This window comes from Hyperoodon ampullatus, assembly GCF_949752795.1.
Source record: "Hyperoodon ampullatus genome assembly, chromosome: X".
Classification (NCBI taxonomy): Eukaryota; Metazoa; Chordata; class Mammalia; order Artiodactyla; family Ziphiidae; genus Hyperoodon; species Hyperoodon ampullatus.
Window position 1 is genome coordinate 61,106,136 of NC_136913.1, and position 6,133 is coordinate 61,112,268.

The 6,133-nt window shown below is 59.0% G+C and overlaps 1 pseudogene across 1 annotated transcript; it reads right to left on the reverse strand.

Annotated features, from left to right (window-relative positions):
* Nucleotides 1–4,070: 4,070 nt before the first annotated feature.
* On the reverse strand, nt 4,071–5,435 carry LOC307069712 (uncharacterized protein CXorf49 homolog; annotated as a pseudogene). The gene is made up of 2 exons: nt 4,217–5,435; nt 4,071–4,118 (listed from the first exon to the last, which is right to left on the reverse strand). The product of its transcript is annotated as an uncharacterized protein CXorf49 homolog (transcript).
* Between the last annotated feature and the right edge of the window lie 698 nt (nt 5,436–6,133).

Here is a 6,133-nt window from a genome sequence, read left to right on the forward strand (position 1 = left end):
TCATTGGTAATGGCCTCAGCTCAGTGGGGAGCAGTGCCGAAGCAAGAGGGGCTAGAACATAAGCCTGGTACAGCCTGGACTGGTGGGGGCACTGGGTACATCCTAGGAATCCAGCCAGAAGCCTGGGCAGCAATCAAGCCCACCTTCTCCAGGGAGGGGTTTGAGTGGATTAAGTCCCACGAATGTTCTTTTCTGACCCTGAGGTCTGTGACTGCCCCATCCCACATGTGGTCTGTCCACCTGAGCTCATGCCATGGACTCTGGAAGCGAGTCACTGTGAGAATATGGGGGAAGGGTGGACTCAAGTGCTCCCCATTGTCCAGGCGCAGTCACTCCTTACTTCCCATCCTCACTGCGCCCACCCTGCCCCTGTCCCGGGTAGCTCATGTTGGGTGGTCTCTTATGTGGGTCCCCTGATTCTAAGATGAGCTACTCTGAGGAGCCACTCTTCCCAATCTCATTCCATCCACAACCACAGTAGCTGTCAGACATCATAGGATCACAGAGTAGGATCGAGAGCCTCCTCCAGCGAATCCAACATTTCGAGCATCCCGACACCCTGTCGTGGGGTTTGGTGACTTCTGCATCCTCCCCCGCCTATGCTTTGGGAATTTAACGACAACCCTTGAACAAAACAGATCCGACCCTTGCTTTTGCTCATTCGATGCCTTACAGAACCTGGACCAGCCTCTACTCCCTTTACTCCCTGAATCACATCTTTCTCCCTCAAGGGAGATTATCGCTGATTACTTTTATTCACACACAGGGACACACAGTCACCAACCTTGAATGTCCTATCTACCATCATACCCCCTTTTGTGTAGTAAAACACCGGTCTTTTGGGAAGGGTGCCAGGCAGAATCACTGCACTCAAACACAGATCTGTCCGAGTCTCAGGCTAGTACAGCCCTGGGTCCCGGCTGAGGGAAGGAAGTGCTCCCCAACCTCCAGTGAGGGGGAAATTGAACATGGAGCTCAGACTCAATCTCGTGTGTCGTAAAGAGGCAGTCTGGGAGATTGAGCTGGGACACAGAAATATAATTTCCAGGAAGATCTGTGTCATGGGGCTGGTGGAAGAGTATTTGACAGGGACCATGCAAGAACACAGACCTACTAACCACCCTTGCCATAGAACCTGACGGGCCAATTTCCAGTCAAGGGTATAGAGACGACCAGGCTGGAGGAGGGTGGTCAGCTGGTGAGGGCAGGGAGGATGTGAATGCTTCCAGATTGGAGCTCTGGAAGGGGGTCATGAGTTCCTGCTGATGGGGAGGGTGGATGGCAGAGATGAATGGGAACCACCAGACCCCAAAGGAGGAGGGTGGTTTGGAGAGAATTAGAAGAGGGCCTTCGGGGGCAAGGGAGGACGTGTCAATGTGGCCAGGGAGAGCACACAGAGGACCCAGACCTGGGGCAGTCCGCTGACTTGACTGCAGGGATGGTAGCAGAGGCTTGTCCAGAGTCCCCACCACAAGATGCGACAGATACTGTTCTGGAAAAGGCTCTGACGTGGAGCAGTGCCCCGCCCCGGCCCCCTAACCCTACCCCTACCCCTCCAGAGAGAAGGCAGAACAAATAATATTAGAGGTACTTTATTTGGAAACTGCTGTGAAACTGGGAAGGGGGCAAAACAAGGGTAGAGGAAGCCCTAGCTGAGGCAGAACAGGAGGGAACGAGTTTGGCCACAGCTCCCGGGCTCCAAAGGTACCAGCTGCTCCTCTTGCAGGAAGACGATGGGCTCAACCTGTAAAACAGCAGAGTCAGGGAAGAGCCTCAAGCCAGGGCCAGCCCCCAGCCCTGCTCAACAGCCAGGACTGTGGGAAGGGGTACGGTGTGTGTAACACTCACTTCAAAGTGTCAGGATCATGAGAGCCATGTCCTTCATGGTGTCTGCAACAGGGACAGGCATTAGTAGGCACTCCAGAGAGAGGGATATGGAAGCCCGTCCCCCTATCCCCGTGAGGAACCGCGTAGCCCTGAAACCTGAAATCCCCTCCAGACCCGATGCAAAGAGCTCCGGGCCAGATCACTCCCCACCACCTGAATTGAATGTGGAACTGGTTCCTAAAGGGAAACAAAGTGTGCCAGCAGCTCTGATGCTGTGGGCCGTGCCACAACCAGTCAGATCTCGTCACACACACAAACAAACAATCCAACAAGAACCTTAGAAGCCACACCAAGCAGCAGTTCAAGGGAAAATCAACGAGGCATCTCTAAAAGTCCTATCAGAACGAGATTCCCTAGGACTGGTCTGGTTGGCAAAGTGTGCATGCAGTCCAGACAGTACTTTGCTACTTGTACACACGCCCAGTTGTACATGCACAGCCGGCTCCAGGGCCAGGCCTGCTAGGTTCTCCTCCCCACAGTGATGTTGGTCCCTGCGAGGCCGACTGCACCTGCAGCCCAGCCCCACCCCAGGTGCCCACCCGGGTTCTGAACTAAGACACCGCTCTCCGTCCCTGGTTCCTCATACCACGTTTCTTCTTAAGGTCGTCTACTTCTCTCTGTAGCACGAGACACTAGGCCAGCAGACACAGGAGGAAGAGAAATGATTAGTATAATCTGGCCTCCTCTCTCCTCCACCTTCTCCTCTCCACCGGGCCCTGCACCCCAAAGCCGGGTGGCTAGAATGGCAAGCGCTCCTCAGTGGAAAGCAGGTGGGCTCCCTCCATGGGGTACGTGATGGGGGCAGGGGAGGGGTGGCCCCACACATGTCAGCTGAACTTGGACCCAGATCCCACCCTCGAGTTTGGGCCTGCATTTCCAGGAGCCAGACGAAGCATTACCCAAGGACAGCTCGGCATTCCCAGTGGCTGCTGCGGCGTTTCCGGTCTTGGGGGATGGTCAAGTGGATCCCAGTCACCTGAGAGGGAAAGGACACACAATCCAGCTTCCCAGGCTCCCAGTGAGGTGGAAAGGGTCAAGTGGGGTCTACCGTGAGGTGAGGCAGCACCACCCTCTGCTGGCAACCAGCCGCCCCTGCTCTGTCCAGAAGCCCGAACCTTCTCTCTGGGCCTGCCTCCTCTGTTACCCGGGGGCAGCCATTTCGCCATTGTGGTCCCCAAGCTATGTGCCTCTGGATTCGCCCCTCCCATAGCTGCAGCCACAGCCAGCACGTGGGAGAGCAATGTGGGCGAAAAGGACTTAACAGAAAAGGCTGTTCCCCTGTAAATCTGCACCCGGAGGAGCTGTTTGTGGCACTGCCACCGATCAGCCCCGCCGCACAAACACCACACACAGGATGATGTGGCTCAAGGCCAGCCCTGCCGGCACCCCGTCTCCTGTGGGAGAAGCTGCCTGGGAGAAAGGCTGTGCCCCCAACAGAGACAGAGCCAGAGCTTTCTGCCCTCCACCCCTCTCCCCTCCCCTCATATCAAACCCACGACACTCACCTGAGGGGCCAGGCCCACTGGGCATGACTTCTCCCTGGTTCAGGGCCAAGGGCTCTGAGTTTCCTGGATCTTGGGGGCCTCTGGGGTCGACCTCGCCACTGCTGGCTTTTCCACAATGCATGTGCGGATAAGATGTCCCTGGCCTGTGAGCTGGCAGCTGAAACAAAAATTTTTCACCGATTTGGACTAAGGAAGTGTGTGTGTGTGTGTGTGTGTGTGTGTGAGAGAGAGAGAGAGAGAGAGAGAGAGAGAGTGAGAGAGAGAGAGAGAGTGAGAGAGAGAGAGAGTGAGTTGTGTGATTCGGGCCGGGGTGAGGCAGGGAATTGGGAAGGGAATTGAAAGGCTGATCTCATTAGCACTTTCTCCCTCCGTCAGCCCCAGGCCAGCAGGCAGAGGTGATCTAGGGACAACAGTGGGGCACTGAGTAAGCCCAGGGCCCCTGCAAGGAACGTCTGGGGAACACCTAGGAAATAGGATTCAGGAAGCTGGTGAGTCTAAATACTGAGGCTTTTGGGGGAAGCTTTTAAGGGATCCCCCGACCCAATTCAGCTACCAGCCCTCCCTTCCATCCCAGCCCCAGTCTCTCAGAGGACGCTGGAAACAGGCCAAGGGTGGAGAACCAGGCCCAGCACACCCGAAGTGCTACCTTACTGTTTGTCCCTAGTAAAAGGAGCCCGATCAGGCATCATAATGACCCAGTGACCGAGGGGCACCCAATGACGACCCCTGAGGGGTGGACAGAGGCAGCATGGGTGAAGACGTGTGCTCTGGGTGCGGTGGGGGCGGGGAAGAGTGGGGAGAGAGGAGGAGCCTGGCCTACTCACTTGGCCCTTTGGGGCTGGGTCTCTATTTGGGTCCTGATCTTCTCCCACCACAGCCTCAGACTCCCTTGTCCACGTGACCACGGATTTCTTCCCAGCGCTGGTGTGCTTGGCCTGTTTGGTTCCGGAAGGGACCAAGGTATACCTCTTGGATCTCCCAAGCAGCGGAATACCAGAGACTGGGGGGAAGGTGGCCGGTTCCAGCGGAGGTGCCCAGATTCGCTGCCCCCAGGAAGGGAAGTTTTTCCCCAGGGCAAGTGTGGAGGCTCCCCCGAGGGATTTCTTCTCCAGGGTCCCCTTCTTCCTAGGAGTGACCTGCGGCAGGCCACCTGCCGTAGCAGCAGCAGCAGCAGCTCCCGGGTAGCTGGGCTTGCTGCCCCCGTTCCCCCAGAGCACGCTCTGCATTTTCTTAGGGGAAGAGATGCCCTGCCCTCCCACGCCCTGCCTTTCCACAACCGAAGAGAGTCGAGCCTGTCACGTGAAGGAAATTCTCCCTGACTTGGAAATTCGAGTGTCTGGGAGTGTCCCCGGGATCCTCGGGTCTGCTGGGCTCGGCCTGGCCTCCTCCTCCGGGGTAAGTACTCACCGTCATCAGCTCTGTCTCACTGAACTCATCTGAGGACTCGGAGTCGGATAGCAGCAGGGCCAGGCCTTCATCGGAGAAGCGCTGGCGATCCACAGCCACGTTCAACCTACGCTTAGTGGCTCTCTTAGGATTCCTCCAGGCCCGGCCCGCTTCGGGCCCACCGAGGTGGAGAGGGCCGGCCAGAGCCGGCGGTGCTTCCCCACAGCTCTGGGCGGTCGCTCCTGGACCGCCGGGACCCGCCTCGAGGCCGGCGGACACTTCGAAGGAGGCGCAGGGCTCCGCTAACGGGTATGTGCAGAAGCCCAGCACGTCCCAGTCGTACAGCTGCTGCGTGGTGCCCGCCGCAGACTCCTCGGCCAGGTCCAGGAGGTCCCTCGTGTCGTCAGCCGGGGAGCCAGGTCGGCCTTCGCGGCCACACAGCACCGGCCCTCCCGCTTCCAGCATCTCCCGCTCTGACTGGAAGCCCTTGGGATCTGGGCAGCCGCTCCCGCCCCCGCCGCTCGGCGGCTTCCTGGGCTCGGGGCCGCGGTCGGGTCCCCGCGGAACTGCGCGGCCGGCCGGGTGGACGCCGGCCCGCTCCTCGCCCTCTGGGCCGAAACCCGTTCCCCACACAGACACCTCATCTGGGGAGCTCATGTCGCGACCCGGGCGGCCGCGGAACCGGGGCGACTGTTGATGGCCCGAGGCGCGGTCGCGGTCAAGGCGGACGAGGTGTGCGGCGCTCAGAGGGCAGCGCCAACCACCTCAGGCGCCGCACGAGCTCGCCTCAAACGAAACGACGCGCCACTTTCAGAGCACCTCCCACGCACGCGCCGCGGCCTCCTCATTGGTCCGGCCCCCGCCAACCAGCGGGCGCCTTGTTCGCCTGTCCCCTCGAGGCCTAACCAATGAGGTCGGGGGCCTCTTCTTTGCCCTCAAGCCTGTGGGCGGTCCGAGCAGTTGGCTGGTGAAGGGGATGGTGGGAGTGCCTCCCTCTGTCAAGACTCTCGGCCCGCCTCCCCTTTCCAGTTAGAGTCACAGCTCTGAGCCTCCGTTTCCCATCTATACAGGGGGTCGGGGAGTGAGGGCGCCGGGCTCCAGGGGTGGTGAGGATGAAATGTCAAGATGGAGGCACTGGACGCCTAGCACGCGCCGAAAGCATTTGCCAGCCTCCCTTCCACCGCAAGCCTTACGACCCAACAGGAGAATGGGCATGGGAGTCCCGCAGTCAGTGATCAGGGGTCGGCCAGAGAGCAAAGGGATCGTATTTTCGTTCTGTACGGTCTCTGTCTCAACTGCTCCATGAAATGTGGCTCAGCAAACGTCATTGGCAGGCGGCTTTGGCGGACAGACTG